The sequence below is a fragment of the Eupeodes corollae genome, chromosome 1 (genome assembly GCF_945859685.1).
Source record: "Eupeodes corollae chromosome 1, idEupCoro1.1, whole genome shotgun sequence".
Classification (NCBI taxonomy): Eukaryota; Metazoa; Arthropoda; class Insecta; order Diptera; family Syrphidae; genus Eupeodes; species Eupeodes corollae.
In genome coordinates, this window is record NC_079147.1 from 43,161,748 (window position 1) to 43,184,151 (window position 22,404).

Consider the following 22,404-nt stretch of genomic DNA (forward strand, 5'->3'; position numbering starts at 1 on the left):
TACATATGTAAGTTATTTTATAAACAAAAATTCAATTACACATATATGTATTTTACTTTTATTTTAACCATTATTTATATTCAATATTTCAATTCATGGAATCTATTTTTTTTTTCTAAACAAATACAAATTAATTACCATAGTGAGTACTTTTATTTTAATCAAAAAAAAACTTTATAATTCGTTCTCTCAATAGGTCTTAAACCTCTACTAGAACGTGATTCGAGAATCGATGGCTCAGCACCATTAGTTGCGATAACAGCTTCTGAATCTGCATTGACTATCGGCTCTGCCGTCACCCTGGCTGTTTCTTTAGGAGAGTTATCTGCCCTACCATCGATCGATTTTGGTGACGCATTTGATGTGCCCGATATCATTTGATTCGAATGTCTTTTAATTCGTCTTTTATTATGAGTAAGAACACAACTATACGATCGTGAGCCAATACGTTTCTTTACGGTAGCTGGTTGCCAACCGTCCTTATTCGGATTTGAATAATCGCGCACGTAAACATTTTCACCTTCTTCAAATTTAACATTTCTTGAGCCTTTAAAATTTTTAATGTTTGATAATTGCTTATCACAGATCTTTTCTCGCACCAACGGTGGTTTCATTAAACTAAATCGGTTTTTTAACTCTTTACCAAGCAATAACTTTGCTGGTGATTCACCAGTGGTGCAGTGTTTTGCACATCTATAATCGAACAAAAACCGATTTAATACTAAGTCCATATTTTTGCTGCCACCACCAGTGTCGTTTAAAATGGCCTGCAACGACTTTTTAAGTGTTTTTACAAAGTTTTCTGCTTGGCCATTGGTTGCCGGATGACCTGGAGCGGTCAAAATATGCTTAATGCCATTGTTTGCCAAAAACTGTTGGAAGTCCAACGAAATAAATTGTCTCCCGTTATCACTTACTAATGTGTCAACTAAACCAAAACGGCAAAAAACGTCTCGCAGTTTATTGATTGTAAATATCGATGTCATTTCATGAGTTTTAAAAACTTCAACCCATTTAGAATACGAATCTATGATGATTAGAAAATAAAATCCATTTATAGGCCCAGCAAAATCTACATGGATTCGAGACCAAGCTGATTCAGTGGGTGTCCATGGGATTAAAGGACATTTTTCTGGACTCGACTGAGTAAGCTTGCAAGAAACACAACTCGAAATCATTTTCTCAATATTATGGTCTATTTTAGGCCGCCAAACATACGAACGTGCCAATGCTTTGGTTTTTACTATGCCTAAGTGTGACAGATGTAATTCTTTCAATACCTCTTCACGTAATTTAAATGGAACAATCGTTCGATAGCCCCATAGATTACAATTGTATTCAACCGACAATTCATTTTTCTTATTACGAAAAGGGCCAAATTCTTCGCCCATTAACGCATCAATTGTACCACTATTTATCGCATCTACCAATTTTGAAAGAATCGGGTCGCGTCTAGTTTCTTTTGCAATATTTTTGAAATCTAGTTTCAACTGGTTATCTGTTTCAACTAAATTTATATATGAAAAATCGTTACTTATTTTGCCTACTTCTTCTTGCGGAATCCGCGATAAGTGATCGGCTTGATTAAGTTCACCTTTAATATATTTGATAGAGTAATCGAAACCAGACAAAATAAAAGCCCATCTTTGCATCCTTGCTGCCGCCATAACTGGTAAACCTTTATTCTCACCAAAAATAGCCAAAAGTGGTTTGTGATCAGACTCTAATGTAAAATGAACGCCTAATAAATATTGTTTTAATTTTGAGACGCTGTAAACTATAGCCAATGCTTCCTTTTGAATAGTACTGTAGCCTTTTTCTGTTTGTGAAAGTGCACGAGAAATAAACGCAATTGGTTTTCGAACACCATTTGCAAAAATATGTGACAAAACCCCTGCTACCGCTGAATTAGAAGCATCAGTTGACAAAACTATTGGAATTTTATTTGTGAATCACTATGTTTTTATGTTAAATCTTTGATCGTTCCAAATCAACACGATTTTTCTCAGTGGCGTTCTGTAGTCACCTTTTAAATAGAACTTGATGAAATCGTTTGAGTTATTTGAAAACAAAAAACAACTGGATGGTATTTTTAATTACTTCAGTAAGGTGATTGACAAACTCTCATAATCATGATGTTTATTTTTAAATACTTGCGAATCAAACAATTTCAAAGTTAACTCTAAAATACCATAGGGTAGTCATTTAGGACCGTTTTCCTTTATTTTATTTAATAATATGTCTTGAATAATATGTCTTCGGCATCATTTATGCCGAAGGTGTTACAATTTTCAAAACTGTCTCAAGTGCTCGTGATTGTGAAGAATTGTAATGTGATCTGAAATGGTTTTTTTAATGCGTTTGTTCTAAACGTTAATAAATTTAAAACTATGAGCTTTACGATAAAGCTTTCTATTATTTCTTTTAATTATATTTTTGAAGGAGAAACATTATCTCGTGTGAATGAAATTTCTGTCTGATCAAGAGAGAAATAAATTTTCTGATCTTTAAGTAATAAAGCATTATTTTATAACAATTTGTCGGCCAATCTTAACTAAGCTTGTGAATTCTCACCAAATTATACCTGTCATAAATTCAGACTAAAAGTGGTCCAAAAAAGTTCCCGAGACTTGCGCTGAGAGGGCCCGGATGGCTCATTGCTTCGATCTTTCACCTTATCACCAATTACTAAAACTTATTAATATGCCGAGTTTTAACCCTACAGTGCATGATTTTTTATTTTCCTTCCAAAAAAATATATGTGGTAGTAAATGTGTTTTTATTTTTAGGAAAAATAATTTAAAAAATCACAACTCAACATAAACTTAGAAATTTTTTTTTTAAAGTATGTCCCACATATGTCACACCATGCATTACCTTACCGATATTTACTTAGTAGGATATATATTTAGTAATAAAACAATGTAGTAATTGCGGATAATTTATTAAGGAAAATGAATGTTTCAAAGTCTATACTGAGTCTGTTTATAAGAAAAATATAATCAACCAGTTTTTATATTAGAAAAAAAGAACTTTATTTGTGGAATGCTAAAAAACAGTTCTTGTCCTTATTCAGACAAAGTGCAACCTTGCATTTTTGACAGGAAACAAAGGATTTACCTTTACAAGCTGGTAACTTACACCGCTGTCTATCATTTGACCAGCAAGGAAAATGGTCAATTCCGTCGATCCTAACATCTTTAATTGGTATGTTGGCTTTTGGCTTCTTTTTCTTTCTTTCGTCAAGCATATCTGATATGTATGATGATGGTCGTCCTCTCTTTCTTGTCATAGATGCTCCAGATAAGCACAGTGATTTAGCTACCTCCAGTCGAAATTCCCGAAGCTTCATCAGTTTAGTGTTTTGTCTCAGCGACTCTACTCTTTTATACAAAAGCCAGCTGTTTATTAGCATCACATCAATTAAGTGGTAGAAGATTCGCATATACCACTTTCTTGTACGCATTTTTATTTTATGTTTTCCGATAAAGGAGTCCAATAAATCCACTCCACCCATATGTCGGTTGTAATGTGGAATTACGTTTGGGGCATCGACATCTATGTACTGTTTAAGTTTTTTATCAAAACGTCTTACTTTGTCTTTAGGCTGCTCACCGACGAAAGAAGATAATAAAACCACAGGTTTGCTATCTAGCCACATAACTGTTGTCACTGGTACCCCGTCTACAGTAGTGACCCATTCTTCTGAGTATCCACGGGTCTTATTGGCATCCGATAACTGTTTTTGAGATGGCAGTTGCAAATTACTTCCTAAACGGCCTTTGTTGACGGTGCCTAAGGAATGAATTCCAATCTTAGCCAAGTAGGATATCAATTCAGGTGAAGTATAATAATTGTCAAAGAAGACTTTGTAATTCTTATTCCTGGGAACACAACGACACAAACGTACAACAATATTGCTACTAGCACCTAAATCAGGTTCATCAGGAAGCCTAAATTGATCGGCGTTTTCAGTGCCGGAATAAACTTCAAAGTTATATGCAAAACCTTTATCATCGCATAGTACCAACAACTTGTAACCCTATTTATGAGGTTTGTTGGGAAGGTATTGGCGAAGAAAGTTGCAAGCTTTTGTGGCGCACATTTGCTCATCGACCGAAAGGGTTTCTCTCTTTGGAACAGCTTGGCATTTCTTTTTTAGTGCCTCCAATATGGGTCGAATTCGGAAAAGTCTGTCATGTCCAAGTTGATCCCTCGGTATAAAATTTTGGTTGTCATTGAAGTGAATGACACTCCGTATTTTCTCGAAATCAGTCAAGGTCATGGTCTCAGTGATAATGGGTAAACCTAAGTCTGAATCCCAAAACATACGAATATTTGGTTGTGGGACCAGTCCTAACAGGAGACAGATACCTAAAAACTTTTTGGTATCAGTCTTCGAGACCAAAAGAGGTTTTGAGGGATCCTTCTGAATGCTATATTTGGTAGATTCCTCAGCAATGTGTTCCAACAAATCATCATCGAAAAAATACAAAAAATATTGTAATGGTGTCTCAAAACCCATGTACGGTTCCTCCAGTATGTCGTCGCCTGTAAATGTAGTAACGGGTGGTTGAAACTCCGTCTTTTTCCATATATACCTCCGTTTCATTCGTCTCACATTCACGGTCGGTTGAGCTGGTGGAACTGAAGATGGATTGGGTAGTGGGTGAGCTCGTGATGATGTCCGCCTGGATCGAGAGTTTACGCCACCAGAAGTACTCGGCTGTGACGAATAGCTGGTATTACTAGGCTGACGACTGGGTATGCTGTTTGGATCATTTTGCAGTATTCCAGAAGGCACTTCAAATTCTCCCACCACCAGATCCTGAATTTTGTTCATGTCGTCATCGCTATCCCCATTGGACAGTTCCAATTCATCTTCGCTACCAGACGGCACCTCAAGATTGTGTTCAATAACTGTAGAATCAAGACGTTTGTTAGGCTTCATCTGCAAATAAACCGTATAATTTGATACACTTATTGCACAGTGTGCCATATCTGGCACATACAAAAATATGGTGAATTCATGTACTATATGAATTTTTCTAGGAGAAAACATTTTTTACAACAAATAGAAACATAAACTTACCTTCTCTAATCGTTTTGAAGCTAAAATTTGAAATTTTACCACTTTTCTGAAATAAGTTATCTGACCGTCGTTCACTTTTAACAAACCGGAAACTTACTTGAAATAAAAAACATTTTTTTCATCAGAACCATCATTTTGTAAATAACTGTACTATTATAAGCACTTCAATAGGTTCTTGTCCCGCTACTAGATAGTAGATGGCGCTGTGTGTACTCATATTCTATATTGGGGCATTGTATTGGTATGTGCCATATGTGCGCTGTAGGGTTAAATGTTAATATTTTCATTTATGTTTTGTGTTTATTGTTAAACTAATAAATGGAAATATTATTTCATTGCACTTAAGGACTCGTATCAACTTTAAAAATATTCAATGAATTTAGGAACTTAGCCGATTGTATACGTATTGTAAACTGTCGGACTTATTATGAACAATGTTCACCTTTAAATAGATTGTTTGACCATAGAATGAATTTCAAGCAAATTTAAATGAACTTTTGTTGGTCATGGAGCAGTTGAAAATTTAGAAATGTTTAAAAATAATTAAAAATTGGTTTCAAAGATTCCGAGTTGATGAGTGAAGAAGAATTTTTTGACAAAGCGACATATGTTGAACTTTTGGGGAGAGCTACATTTATACGTTCTGATCACTTCCTTAAAAGTGCTTTACATTTAGAATGGAGCAACAAGTGCTTAAAGGGTCTAAAGTTGAGGTTTATTTTAGATATTACTCGGAAATGTTACACAAAATATTATTACATATTTTTTGGCAGAATTTACAGATTTGGAGAAAAACCGTCAAAAACATTTGGTATGCCACATATGGTCAAAAGATTTTAATAAAATCTTGTTTTTGAAAGAGGAAGATTATCTTTTTAGGTTATGTTTGAAAAATATTTTCTATTTAAAACCAAAAAGACCCTTTTGAATAATAACTCCCGAAAAAGTTTATTAATTATCGAAAAAATACAATAATCCTTAACATCGATGTCTTAAGGTTATGGCATTCCAAAGTTAATTTTGATTTATAGAAATAAGAGTTTGAAGACTCCTACTTTTTCTATGGCAACTAAAATACTTTTGTTTTGATAATATTCATGGACTCTTTGTACTAATCTTATTAATCTTGTTCATTAACATGAAATTAATAATATCTGGATGGCCAACACCTGTCACATAGAAGCGGGTGAAAAAGAGGCTTGTTTTAGCTGGTAATGTTTGTTCTTCGACAATTTAAGTCAAAATTAATGTGTTTCAAAAATCTACTTGTTGTGGACATGTAAAAGAGGATCATAAATCATGTTTAAATATTTTGATTTTACTTAAAACAAATGTAAGACTTTTGAGATGTAACAATCTTGAATGGAGTTGATTTTACTTAAGTCTTCTTCAAGTCTTTTGTCGAAAGCAAATATTTCTTCAGAAACAGATGTCGAAAAACCTCTCAAATATATTCAAATTTCAAAGCATTCAAATTACATTCATTAAACTCATATGCTCATGCAAAACTTTAACTATTTTGGCCTTCAAGTTGTCAAATAACATTTGTTAACACATGCAAACAAAAACTAGCTCTACCATCAGAGCTTACACTCCAAAAGTTGCACTTACTAATAAAGATTAAGCTATCAAATTAATTCTTCTGTGAGATCAAGTGCATATGCATCAGCAGTACACTGACACTCAAGAATTAGAAACACCTCCCTCTCTCTTTATATGCGAGCTCAACTTAAACCTGTTCCATCAGTCCACCATTTGGGTTGACTATAAGAAGCGCGTTCTAAAACTTATTCTAGGTTAACTTAAACTATGTAAACATCGTAACATCTGATAAATCAAGACCCAAGCTCTAAGCTAATAAAAGCTACAGCTACATATAGTGTCTTGACTTGATGTTGCGTCGTCGTCGTCGCAGTCGTTGTATAGTTGTACCTCCTTAAATTTGAGGCCAACAGGTTTCAAGAGATCGCAGCAATGGCAATCGCAATATAGCCACAGTCAGCCACTGTCATCGTTTAGTTAAAGGCCATGTCCCAATTCTTGGATAAAATTATTGTTGCAGTTGTTAAGAGTCGGTATTATAATAGTTGCTACCAGTTGGATAGACTTAATACTATATTCACACCAAGATGCAGGGCGTGAGATGAAAGATAGAATTATTGTTATCGTGATTAAATTTAATCACCCGCCGCCGCCCATTTGATGTTTATTTCATAATTTTTCATTTGAAAAATGAGTAGTAACATTCTTTTGGGAAAAATTAATTATTTTTTTAAGAAATGTTCATTAATTTTATTCATTTACAACTTGGCTGTTTAAACAATTTTGTTTTGTTACTTTTGAGATCGTGATTTGTGATAACAATTTCGTCATAAGAACAATCAGACTTTGATGTAATTAAAATGTACCTGACGTTTGAATTTGATGTTTAAATCTTCTTCTGTTAGTTTACATTCAGAAGGTGCATCAGAAATGCGTTAGACTATAATTATCTTTGTACTAACGTTGAATTAACCATAAAGTGAATATTCATGAATTTTCATAATAAAAAAAGGAATATATAGGTACTGAAGTTAATATTTATAAATAATTAAATCTGTTAACATACATAAATCCCTTTTGAATAAAATATTTTAGATTACAAGTTAAATATAACCATTTTAATATTCTATGAGTTCACTATGTCAAAAAGTGTAAGGAGTTTTTGTTTTGAATAAAAAGTGAATATTTTCGATTACCATGTTTGGTGTGGAACTAGAGAATAATCCTTCTAATAAATGATGAATACATTTTTATCCACATGAAACTTTAGACAGAAGGTTCCTGTAAATTCTATGTGAACTTTCTGAATTCTGAACTAGTTTAATGAAACCAATAAAGTTTTAAAAATTCAAATACCAAAATCGACTTTAGTTGATAAAATTTCTCTACTTCTATTCAACTTAAAAAACATAATTTAATTAAAAAAATGTCATGGTCTTTAAAAATTCAAAATCAAAAATGTCAAATTCAAAAACTACGAAGATCTAAAAGTCAACTTAAGTCATCGGAAAAATATAGAAAGGTGAAATTAAGAGTGAACACAATCTCGAAATGCAATCAAACTTCTTGACGCTCATTTTTTGAGATCTAAGTGTCGATTATTTTTAAAATGCAAACCATACAAGAACTTGAAGCTTATTCAGACTAAACGATAGCAAGGTAGAAGGTTCAAGCAACAAATATTGACTTGAATAAATCAATACTTAGACGAAAGATAGTTTATAAATTAATTTGTTGGCAATGATGGTACTTGTACATTTTTTTTAATAATTATCACTTCAATTCAATTTAAAAAGTTAGGTATATTATTATTAACCAAGATAAGGGTTTGTAAATGAAGCGTTTGGAAAAAGCGAAAAACTCATTAAGTTGTATAAATCATTTTTCAAATAAGTTAAGTATATCAAAAATGTTTTTATGTGTACATTGCCATCAAAATTTGTGTTGATTTTTGTATAAGTTTTTAATTTGATTTTCATTAAATATAATGACACGTAGAATATTTAAGATGTATCGAAAACTGTATTAATAATTTTAGATGTAATCAAAACATTTTTTAAGTCGTTTGAGCGCAACACAATTTTTAAGATTATTTTGTTAATAAAACTCCAAATTTTAATGTTTACGACTCTGGAAATTGGCTCATTAGTTTTAAGGTGCACTAAAAGGATATTTTTTGTTTGTATATTATGCGTGCACTAAAGAGGTTATGAATATCTTTATAGGGATTAAACACAGTGCGAGAAATTAGGAAAGGAGAAACCGATGCACATTGGTTTTGCATATCTGCACATTGTAATGAGTGTAAACTGCTGAGCATTCTAAGAAGTGCGGGTATTGCTGCTGAATTGTTTAAGGCGGTTAATACAATTGGCTATTTCACAAGAACATTACTGGGGAAAATATCGATAAAACAATGATAGGCATGAAACTTTGTGCGGTTTTCAAGAGAAGCAAATGTCTCGGCAAGAGAACTATCTCCTATCATTTTTAGAGCTGTCTTTTTTAATTCTATCCCGAATACTCATGTACGTTATTGGAACACCAGCTCAAATGTTAGAATTATACTCGAATTTTAAACGAATAAAAGCTTTGTAAATTATAGCCAGATCAGAAAGGGTAATTCTTGCATCGTCGGAAAAAAACCTAAACACTTATCAGCATTTTTGTTAAATGCAAGTACCACTGATTGGAAAGTGGCATTGGGTTAGGGTTAAGCTTTTGTGAAAGTAGACAGCATTAAGAGTTCGAAGCATTCAATTCTACACGGCTTTCGATTCCCCATTGGACAATGCTGTCAAGATCAGAATTCAATGAGCTTATCCCAGCAAGGATGGGAATCTAAAAACGAATATCAAAAGCTGAGGGTACTGTCATCAGCGAAACAATTTAGTGGGTTAGAAGTTACAGAAAAAAAATAATTTATAAAAATAAGGAAGAACGTCGGAGATAAAACGTAGTCCTGGCACACACTAACGTTTATTTTGTGGATATCAGATTTGAACCTGTCCAATAATACTTGAATTGAACGGTTCAAAAGGTTATTTTTAACCCAGTAAAGGAGAGATTCATCAATACCAAAAGCACGCATTTTCGATAAGAGAGCTTGATGCCAAACTCTTTCAAATGCCTAGACTTATAACTGTACATTAGTTTGCATTCCTAAATATTGCAAAGACCGCTTAAGACAAAGTGTGGTAAGGCATTTCACATTCACGTAGTACGGTTAAAGAACGAATCTCTGTACTTAACATTATGACAATTGGGCTCGAGGATGAGCGCATATATCTCGGTTAAACTATTTAAGGAGAGGAATGCAGCTGACTTTTTCTCTCGAGTATAAATAGTTAAAATAACTCCAAAAAAGGATGAGACAAAAAACTTTAAAACAATGGCCAATTAAATTTAAATGCTGTCCAAGAGGCTTATCAGCCCAGAGATACGTAATGCTTAAGTTTTGGGCCTACAAGTATATAAGTCTTGTAGATAACAATCTGACCAAAACGGAGACAAACTTAAGCCCAATATCTTGAGGCATTTTTGACCAAAGTGATCGTTCCACAAAAATTGATTGAAAGTGATATCTACACATACCAAGAATATTGAGATGTTTGGTCTCATTGATGCGAGTCCATCCATAGATAATGGCAAGGGCTTCTCATACCTTCAACGGTTCAAAAAAGGATGGGATTTTGAAACCATTAAATTCCACGTCGTTTTATATACTCCATTGGACAAAGCTTTTTAGGTCGGAATTTATTGAGCTTATCATATTTTGTTCTATACTATTCCGAGAAAAGGGATATGAATCCCAAAACGAATACGAAAAGCTTAGAGTACTATCACCAGCCAAACAATATATTGGATTAGAAGTTCCAGATAAGAAGTCAATAATCAAAATGAGAAAGAGTGTTGGAGAAAAAACAGATCCCTGGGGTTCACCAGCATTTATTTTGTAGTTTTTAGAATTGAACCCATCCAATGCTACCTGTATTAAAAGATCTGAAAGGTAATAGCTTATCGAATGAAGGAAGGATTAGAACTATATCGCTTGGCTTATGTATGATTTGACAGATAATTAGTTGTATCCTTCCGCTAAACGAATATGGTTGGTTATTTTGTACATATACTTATATTTAAATTAAATATTATATTAACTTGTTAAAATAGTCTGCTGTACTCTGTTTGATAAAATAAACCAAACTAAATTAAACTAAACTATACGCTTGAAGAACGCTTTGAGCAACCCTTAGAGGAAAAAAAAACTAATTTTTGTTGACAAAATTTGAAGAGCCGAAGTTACATCCGATGTTTTTATAGCATTTTCAAAAAAAGTTATTTTGCGGACCCTATATCTTAAAAACTAGAACATAGTTTTATTTTTTTTATACTTTTCTTTAAACTATCAGAATTAAATTTTAAAAGTGGTATTTAACAAATAAAATATAAAATAAGCCATTGTGCTCAAAAAATAAAGACAATTTTCAAGACCTTATTTCATTTCACTTTAGTTTCCCTACACGTGGTCACAACTTCTAAATCAAAAAATATTATCAAGTTCAAACTTGATGCGAACCATTCGAAAATTAATATTCTTTATAAAAATCTTCGCATTCCATATTTTACTCATAAAAGAAAACAAACACACTCATTTGTTGCCGGTAGGAAATCATAAAAATTCATAAAGAATACAATATAATAATTGAATTCTTTTTTAGGAGACCACATTGAGTAAGGCAAGTGACATTTTATGTGAACGTGATTTTTGCACAAGTTTTCAATACAAATTAATACAAAAATTAAAACTAAAACTAAAATTCAAGTTCTTAGTGTTTTTGAATTTTTGCGACTGCGAATTAATAAATATTTAGATATTTTTTTTTCATTAACTGAGAATATAAAATCATAATACAATATTTATGAACAAATAAGCTCAACAAGTTTTTGACTTAATTCAGCACTTAAATATCTCGTAAAACAGGTATATTTTAAAAAAATGGATCTGTTTCTAAGGATTAGAAATCTCCATTTAAATCTAACTTGTCTATGTATTTTAACAATATTCTTTGTGTATTATAATATTCAAAAACTTTAAATTGTCATATCGAATGCAACCAGGAGTTTATGCTCATTTATTAGCATAAAAACAAAATAACATATTTAAAATTAATACATGTTGCATATATCAATATCTAATCATCAAAGAGCATAGACACATACAATAAACCTGCCTAATTAAGTGAGCTCTTAGACCAATAAATTATCGGCAAACACAAAAAAAAAACATAATAATAATTCAAGCCAACAAAATACAAACTTGCGATGCGAATACAAAAGAGTTGAAGTAAAAACTTCATTTTATATTGTATATAATTTCATACATAAATTTGAATGAATATGAAACATTTTTGAATATCAATTATTTAGCAAAATCTTTAGAAATAATTTAATATTTTTTCAGTCGCCGATGACAATTATTTTGAAAAAAAAAAAAGAATTCAATTTCAACTTTTATTTTTATTTTCTTTGGCAAACATTAATATACATACATCAAGTTCTTCTTCTCCATCGTCATCATCGTTGCTGTGTTTCTTATTATGAGATAATATAATAATGATAATGAGGAATGAATTTTAAATTTGTTTTTTTTTTTTGATACTACCTCTGGGACATATAGAAAATTAATATTGAGAAGGTTACTTATTGAAGTTTTAAGATAAAATGTATGCGGAAGCTTCTTGGATTTTAAACTAATCACGAAATGTATGCATGTATAGATTTTTGTTTCGTTTTCATTTTGATCATTTAAAGTTTTCTTTTTTAATGATGACCCTGGCCTTTATGAGAGAACCTATTGATAAAGATTTATCAAATGTTATTTAATTTTACCTAAATACCTATAAATTATTTTGTTTCTGTTTCTTCGAAGGCAACTTCTAGAGGTTTTATTATGTTTTTATTCTTTGGTGAAGGCGATAAGAAGATTTGATGAATAAATTTGGCCTTAGTTAATTTTGTATCTTAAATAAAACTTTTCAAAATGTTTAATACATTTTAATGATGCTTTAGCAAAGTTTGCTTAAAAACTAGAGAGTTTCATCGTTTCTTAGATTTTTTTTAGGTTTTTTTGGATGAGTTTTGTTGAACTCATATTTTTATAAGTCTTGGTCACATTCAACAAATGGTCTGTTCTAATTTTTTTAGAGGAGAAATTGAGATGATAAATACTTTGAGCATTTTTGTTTTTGAAGACAATATGAACAAAAAGGGCCTTTAAAATTGAGCGGATTTAGTTTGTTTCACTTCGAAATGCATTGTTTTTAAACATAATAATTTGTTTTTTAAATTCTAAATTTTAAACATGAACAAGTGAGAAATGTCATTAACGACTAATAGCGGGTGGTGCAATTCCAAAAAAACCTTGAATATGTTTGATCACGTCGCAAAAACTTGGTATTTAAGTTATTTTCGATTCCATTTCTTTTTTAAAAGACTTTTGTTGCAATTATTTGCCTTGTTGCTCTAATTATTATAACGTTTGTAATTTAAAAAAAATTTCTTTTGCACCACAAAAATTAGTACATAATTTTGAATACACATTTTCAGAGTCATTTTTGAAATAACTACTCTTTTTCTATCGTATTTTTTTTTAATTTCCCATATCAACTTAATATAATTAAGTTGCTTTAAAATTTGTATATTAGATTTTTCCTTCAAGACCCCAAACCATGAATTCAAAATATATCAAAATAAAGGAAAGGTTTTCAATCGTCAGTCAGTTTTTGAAATACCGATTTTAATTTTTAGAGATTTTTTTGGTTATGTATATCCATTTGTTATATAAAGTAATAGTTTTCACTTTTATTTGAATTAATCTTTTTAAGACAAATCTTATTCCCAAGTTTTGTTTTTAGAACACTCTAGGCGAAGAAAAGTTTGATTAAATTTAAATATTATTGATAGTTGGACAAATTTAACTCGTATCAGATGTTCATACATTTTCCTAATCATGTTAGAAAGTATATAAATCTTTAAAAGTAAATATAAATAAATTAGTTGGCGCAACAGTTCGTAAAGAACTAGTATGTAGTGATTAACAACTCTCAACTATTAATGGGCAAGAATACTGTTGTCAGGGATGGAGGGGACCTACAGTCTGCCGAGTCCTAACAGCTAATTGGAGAAAGCACTTTTCATGACAAGAATTACTCTTGGAAGATTTTTCAGTTTCTTGCAAGAGGCAGTATCTATGAAAAAAAACTTAGATGGCACAGGCAGGGTTCGATACCAAGACCTCCGACATAACAGCCCTACGCAGTAACCATCACGCCACGGGTACTACAAAAAAATATAAATCATTATTAAAGTTCAAAAAGGGTTGTATTTATCCGAAAACTAGCTTTGAAAAAGTGTCTACGTAAGAAATACTTTAGTACTATAGTTTTTTAAAATTTAGAAAAAAAAGTTATAAATAGTGACCAAAACACACGGTTTTAAAGAAAAACCGTAACCGTAATTGTGAAAGGTTTTACGAAAAAATTAGGAGCTATTCCTCTGAGAAGATTCTCAGCTAAACAAATTTTAGAAAATCTGCCCGAAAACACAATTTTTTCAAGTGCTCGGTTTTATTTATTCGACAGACTACAAATTGTTTTTAAAAAAATATGAAAAATATTTGTGTGCAATTAGGTTGCGAAAATAACATTAACATTTATTTTGGAGACCTCCGCAGTTCTAGAATAAATACTAGAATATTTTCTGTCCAGGGAATAGCATTCTAAAATAGTCTAAACCTGCTTTGGCAATTTGAAAATGATAACATTAAATTAATCCCCAAAATGTGAGCAATTTTAAAACCAAAAAAGACTATTCAAAAATTATACACTATTCTTCTTTTGGGTCCAAATTTTGACTATGTCAAAATTATTTTATCTATTTTCGAAAATAATGACAAAAAAGTTCCAAAAAATATATAAAAACAAGGATATTTTAACATTATTGAACCTTTTGTTTCTGAATTTAGCAACTTAATATTTTTTAAATCATTGAAACTTTCGAATATATTTACTGGTTATTATGAAGATCTTTTAAACAACCTTAGATAAATAACTTAAATTTTTGGTTGTATGAACATACAAAACATGTGTTAACAGAAGTTACCATTCCATTCTTAGATTTAAAAAAAAAGCAGAACTATAAATCCAGTATTTCAACTAATTCTCTTCATTAAAAAAAAAAATTAGGAATATTTCTAGAAGTTTCTTTAATATTGCTGTTAAAAAAATAAACTTTTGTGAAGGTAAATTTTTTATGATGGGTATCTTTTTCAATTATAATTTGTTTTCAAAATATTATAATAACTTTAAAAATATCAAAAACTCACCTTTGATTATTACTTTTTTTTATATTCTAAATATTAATTTAACTTTGAAAAAAGTCCTTCCAGAGACATCAATGTCAAATAAACATTAAATAAAATTTTAATTTTCTATTTATTTTTCACTTCACAATATTTAAACATTCAGTAGATGTTAATCACTTGCACTTTTATTTCAAATGCTCTCAAATGTCCTGAAGTGTTTCTATAGCTTCTTCTATATTCCTTGCAAGCTCACAGCACTTTATACTTTTTTTTATTTTTGTTCAATTCTCCACCGTGTAGCAGTGCTACCGTCCTCGTTAATGGCGTTATATGCAATAAAACCTTAAAGTTTCTTAAAGTCAAAATTAAAACTTAAAACGAATGCGATAGATTAATTTGCTGCTAACAGGTCGAAGTCGGTTAGCAAACAGTTCTACCAAAAGTGGTTTCACCGAAATTTATAACTTTATAAATCACCAGCATAAAACTTAAATAAGCAAAACTCAGGTTGCTGATGTAGTTGTCGCTTCGCAGTTCGCACAAACGCTAAAGATGAACGACAACGTGATGATGATGGTTCGGTTGGTATGGTAAGGTAAGGTAAGGCTTTAAGCCGTAAGGGTATAATGCACAAGCCAGTTAGCATACCCTACAATTATAAAGTAGGTTTGGGTATGGTTTTGCTGATTCGCACTGGGTTCTATGGATTGACAGTAGATTGCCAATTAATAATTTATTCAATACCTATTTGCGATAAAGTTATAATGATAATTCGAAGGGTGGGGGTGTTTTGGTCGCTAAACGTGCCGATACATACGTTTGTTTATTTGAGCGTAGAAAATCGGAAGTAAATAATTTTTACAATCATTTTGAATTTGATCGGTAGTTAAAACTTTTAGACATTGAAAAGTAGGTTTTATGTTGAAGATTCAAGTTTTGGAATGATTCACTTTGAAACACTTCAAAATATTATTTTAAAAATATAGATGCATGTCAACACGTATACAAAATATTCGGGGTTTTGTTCACGTCCCAAACCAATTCATTTTGCAAAAAAAAAGAAGAAACATTGGAGAACTTCCAAAAACATTCAAATCAGGTATTTAATTTTTGTTTATTATACTTTAAGTTTGAATACCACAAAACTAAAAGAATTTTCGAACTGAAATACAAAATACTTGTAAGATTTAAGAATGTAACGCATTGATTTATATTTTAAAGTATTATTTGTAAGAATAATAATAAATATTAGAGAACATCTTTGAATGTTTCATTCAGTTTTGTGGCATAAATTATATTCAATGTGACACACGCCACTTTATATTCAGATCAAATTTGAAAAATTCTTTAAACGCCTTATTTTTGTTTGCTTTTTTATCGGTTATGATGAGATTATTTCATGAGTTTTTTTATGAGAGTGTTGGAAGTCTATAAGAACGTGAATTGATTTCATTAATTTTTGTTTCATTCTTAAAAATGTTGTGTACATAATACATATATTGATTTCGGAACTTTAATTGAAATTTAAGTCTCGCGGGACCCTTTTTTTCGAGGGAGTGTTTCTTTTATTTTAATTATTTTGTCAGTTAAGGTTTACATTCTTCCGTGAGAAAAAGATGTCAAAAAGTAAGGCAATTTTTGAAGAGGAACCTAATTTAGGTGGTTTTTATATTTGTTTAAATTTTGCCTTCAAATAGACAAAGGTTATTATAAATCTTTCTTTTAGACATGTCCAACGTGTTAACGTATTATACGCAGCAAAAAGATGCAAACTGGATCATCTAAAGTTATTGAAAAAAGGTTGATATTGGTGGCCACAGTTTTAAAAACCCAAATTATGGTCGGATCGGAATATTAATGTAATGTGCGTTAATTGTGTAAAGAATACTCCAACTATACAGGAAGTCTTGAATCTATCAAGAAAATACTAAATACGCAATAATGGTTGTTGAAAAATAGTGTTATAAGTTTAAGTGTAACTATATAGCGCGCTGTTTGAAAAACTTTGTAAAAGTCAAAACATTGCTTCTGGACAGTGGTGGAGACATTTTCATAATTTTTGAAATATTTTCAATAACAAAAACACACCTAAAAATGGTTTTAACAATCCAGTCGATTTTGATACATAAAAGTATGCTTCGTTTTAAATTAAGCAATTTTTAAGATACTTAGCCATAGAAAGTTCAAAAGGACTTTCGAAACTTTGATAGTAAATGGCGTTCTTATGGTGATAGTTGTCGAATTGGGTTTTATGTTGAATTGTCTTGGATGCTTTGGAAAAATAAAAATGAAATATTTTGATATTATGGGACGTAACTACAACATGGAACAAATACCTGAGACAGTCTTAATAATTTCTTCAGGATCTTTAACTGGTCGCTATGTTTCCTCGGTAGCGAGGTAGACTCCAGTGCAAATATGATTTCTAGTATGATTCATCTAGGAATGGAAACTTTTATCCCGAATAGGATTAAAAGTATTAAACCCAAGGTTAAATTATGGTTCGAATTGTTTTGCACAGAGGTTATCAAGGAGAAAGTGGTGATTTAAAGCCAACCCAACTGAGGAAAACCGAAAAAGATATAACCGAGGTAGGAAGGCCTGCAACGCCTATATTGGAAGGACTAAATTTTAACAAAAATTAATAATTTTTGGTCATTCGTTAAAAACATAAAGAATTCTTTCTCTTCCTCGGTTCCTACGCTTGTTGTCAATGGCACTCCTCTTGTAAGCTCTGTTGATAAAGCCAATTTATTTGCAAGGCAGTTCGCCGAAATTTCTACCTTACAAGATAATGTCATGGCTCCCACAATTTTTGAACGTGTAAATAATTCTAGGAGTCCAGTCTTTTTTCGTACTCGATCTGTGGCGACAGTCCTTAAAGATCTCAACATTCATAAATTCGCTGGCCCAGATGGTATCCCCGCTATTATTCTGAAGAGGTGTTCTTCCTCACTAGCAAGACCAATGCGTAAGCTTTTCCATCTATCCTATTCTTCTGGGCTCGTTCCAAGTAGTTGGAGAACTGCCAATCAGCCAATCCCAAAAAAAGCGAATCTTTTTCTCTCACAAATTTATCGAACAATAGCACTAACGTCCCTTCTTTCTAAGGTCATGGAAACGCTGATTAATTATCATCTTAAGAAATATCTTGAGGAACGGAAGCTTCTTAATGACCGTTAATACGGATTTCGTAGCAATAGGTCCACAGGTGATTTCATGGTTCATCTCACCGATCTTGCACTTGATATTTCAAAGGCATTTGATAGTGTTTGGCATGAAGCTCTCTTATCGAAAATGCATGCTTTCGGTGTTTATGAATCCCTCCTCCATTGGATTAGTTATTACCTTTCGAATTGTTTAAACTTTAATTCAAGTAGTACTGTATGGATTCAAGTCTGAAAACCACTAAATAAATGCTGGTGTGCCCCAGGGCTCTGTTCTATCTCCAACACTCTTTCTCATTTTTATTATTATGCCTTTATCCATAAAGCATTTGCATCGAGGAGACTGAACATCTCGATGTATCACCAACCACCTCTAGTGAAACGATCACATACGCGATGTCCCAAAAATGCCGCATGATATTTCGGTTTTTTAAGGTGATGCAAGAAGTTTTTCTCCCCCTCTGATCTGGCTACAATCTACAAAACCTATATACGTCCTAAGCTTGAGTATAATTCTAATCTCTGGGGTGGTTCTTCTGCAACTTAATAAAGCCTCTTGGACAGCATTAACCGTAGAGCATTTAGTTTCACTGGTGATAATACCATCATAATATTATTTACGTCGCTTGAACATCTTGGTAAAGTTTCTTGTCTCACCCTTTCACCGTTATTTTAACGGTTTATGCTTTAGAGAAATAGCCAGCTGCATTCCTCCCCTTAAATAATTCAACCGTAATACTCTTGCTTCTAGGAATACTCACCGCATTACCCTCGAACCCAACTTCGGTTGTACTGTCAAGTATAGAGATTCGTTCTTTAGCCGTACTAAGCGAATGTGGAATGCCTTTTCATTCAAAACCAATGTGCATCGACATCTCCTTTAAACCCTTCTTTCCCGTTTATAGTGCTCACACTGTATTTTTGCATAAAATGGCTAGTAATATGCTTATTTTAAAACAAAAAAAGCAATTAAGCAAATAACAAGGTATGAATTTTTTAAGATATTGTTCTTCAGATCAAATAGGATGTCAAATTACAGGAATTAAAAAATTAAACAATTACGCTGGATGCACAATTTTTAACAACTAATTGTAAGGGTTTAATAAATTTACTAGTTAGCAAATTGCTTAATATTAAACAATTCACGAAGGTAGTCCAAGATTTTAATTAATTAAATTGCTAATTGCCTTTTATTTAAAAACGTGAATCCCAACATATCTAAAAAGTGACAGCTTGTGAAAGCAAACTCACTTAAACGGACCTATTAATTGGAATTCCCAACTGTTGACTGGACCATTCCACCCACTGTTCTTATAAGAATAATTGTACAGATGTGACATGGATTTAGCAAATTGCTGAAAGCCATTCTATGATTTTGATTTTGGTCTAAGATTTTTAAATTAAAAAAAAAAATCATAATGTTAATAATAATAAAATGCACGACTGGGTCGCACGAACCTGCTCCTGTATGCAAAGAGTCTGTTTAAAAAAGTACTTATATGAGATTTAAAAAGATATAAATGCCATTTGAATTGTCAAAAAACCGCACGATCTTTGTATGTATATGAAAACCATAGTACTCTCATGAGCAGAAACTTTTTGGGCGACGAGATGCCGAGTCGTTGGCGTGGCGTTAGTATCGAAAGTGGAGAAATTCAGCGGGAGCGAGAGAAAAATATTATTCCCATTCCCATAAGCAGCCAGCAGAATAAGGGAGATAATTAATTTTCGACCCAAAAAGTCAACACAATTTCCTTCATTTTATTTGAGTCTATCCTCGTATATGTTTTCACAAAAAGAGCTTCCATATGTAGGTTGATGAATTTGTTTTTGTTTTATTTATATCAATGCACTTTATATAACAAACAAAATGGCTTAATATTGTATCTAATAAGGGGATGAAACAAACTTTTGTATGCAGAAGTCAGCTGTTTAGGATCTTTTACCGATATTTGTTTTTATTTACATTCATAAGTCTTGTTTTACTTGTGTACGATCTTTGTATATGAAAAATGGTTTCTATTACCTTTAAGCTACAATGCGATTCATATAGATTCAACTTGTTCCTTAAAAGATTTTTCCTTTAGATAGGTTTATTGTAATTTCATATTAGAAGAACCAGGATGGAAAATAAATAAGATAAGAAAGAGGCAGACCATGAATGTTTAAATTGTAAGGCGATCGCCTATTGGTTGTGTAGTACTGTAGTTAGGTAGCAGGTAGATGTCTAAAACGACCATAGAATAGTTCACTTGGCGTGCTTAGCTTTATGCAGATAGATAGATAAGGACATGTTTATGATGATAATGAAGGAATGTTATTGGTGGCTAGAAGGTACATACTACATTCCTTCTTTACTACGTTCAGTCTATTTTTTTCACTAAAGTTTTAAAAAACAAGCATACGAACAAGTACAAGAAATTGCTGTTCATGTGTTGTTTACAGTCAGGCTCTTGTGCGTTTTGGATTTTAGTTAAGAAGTGACACGTTAACAGTAGTTGTAGAAGTTGTACGTAATACCTTTGTAAATAGGTACAATGTGTATGCATTGAAAAAGTGATTCTAATAGAAAATACATATAGATACTCTCTCTGGCCAGTTTTCTTAACTTGTAGGTACTAAGTATTTATTTTTTTATATAGGCGAAGGCCAGTAAATCATGTGTGAAACAACCTTATTCGTAAAGAATAATATTTTAAAATCATTATATACAAAGTTACCAAGATAATACTTCTTGATAGACTCTTTAAAATAGATTGTTGATTAAATATATCATATAAATGTGTACCAAATGCACTAATTTAAAACCTAGGAATGTAATTACAATTTTGTCAAAATAATGCGGTCTTTCGGGCTCATGCACACTAAAAGATTCAAAATTTTACTTGAAAAATAAGTTTGTCTTCAAAAATTTAAATGCCATTTTATAAATAAAAAAACCGTTGATTTTTTAAATTTTTATTTTGAAAATCGTTAGAGCGGTTTTTTTTTTAATTAATTTTTTATATATAAAATTTTCCAATTTTGATCTAAAAATATTTTTGGAATGCAGTTATTTAGTGATTGTAAATATACGTCTTACGTTTGAATTTCGTAAAAAACTGTTGACCCGTTTTTGAAATATAGCGTTTTGAAAAATAAAAATTCAATATTTTTTAAAAAATCCAAACAATTAAAAATTGAATTTCTGTTAATCAAATATTGTTAAGGAAATATAGGAGCTTATTCAGAAAAAAAATTATTAAAATCAGTTCATAAGTTGCTGAGAAAATTAAAAAACAAAATAACGGTTCTATGAGCGGTACCTTTCCTGAGCAATACAAAAATATGGTTTTCTTATAAAAAGAAGCCAAGTTAAAAATAAAATTTTAGAGAAAATTTAAAAAAAATCTATCGGTTTGTTTTTGAGAAAATTCGAATTTTAGGTTTTTGACCAAAAAAATTGTATGGGGGCCACTGTTAGTTTTGATCTTAAAAAAAAAATGAAAAAAACGCCTAACGCGAATCTGCTCAAAACCTTAACTTCCAAGTTTGAACTCAATCGACCCAATGGTTTAGGCTGTAGGAGCGTGGACAGACAGACAAAACCGACCGGACGGAATCGCGGGACCCACTTTTTTCGACTTCTCTACCATCGTAATATCATGTTTGATTAAAATCTCGAGTTCGAAATTTTGCACGAATGCAAAACTTGCCATATAGTTCCTATATGTCGCAAGTAAAAAATACGGTTTAATTCAGTCTTATTTTAATATGCAATTTCGAAAAGGGTACATGTCGGATATTTTATCAAATACGTTTTTTTATACCAATGTGACTTAAATGCTTGTCTACACCCATTAAGATCGAAAACAGTTCTGGTATTAATTGTAATTCTACTATAAACGTCATCGCCTGCACATTAAACAAAAACAAAATGTATGCTCTAGTTTGAACAGTAACAAGTTTTATTTTCACTTTCGAAACATTTTAAATTTTCAGAGATGTGCACTTTTCGATATTGCATATCCATTAATATCTGAGAGTTATGTAAAATTGAATTGCTCAAATAATGTTAACGACGTTAAAAAATGGCATCAAAAAACCCTCTTAGAATAATTAAAAATGTTGATGGTATCTTAAATACATTAAGTTTTCTTTAACTTCAAAGAAAATTAACGCTTTATAAAAGATCCTGCAGAATTTGAAATCTTATTTAAATTTCGCTCATCTAAAAATGGTACATATTTAAAATAAATTTA

General features: G+C 31.4%; 1 protein-coding gene across 1 annotated transcript in view; it reads right to left on the reverse strand.

The window, feature by feature from the left end:
- LOC129939791 (acyl-CoA Delta-9 desaturase) overlaps positions 1-15,517 on the reverse strand; it is a 37,878-nt gene extending 22,361 nt beyond the window's left edge. The window contains exon 1 of the mRNA XM_056047933.1: positions 15,018-15,517. The gene's annotated coding sequence lies outside the window, so the exon portion shown is untranslated. The remainder of the gene's footprint in view (positions 1-15,017) is intronic.
- Positions 15,518-22,404: the final 6,887 nt, after the last annotated feature.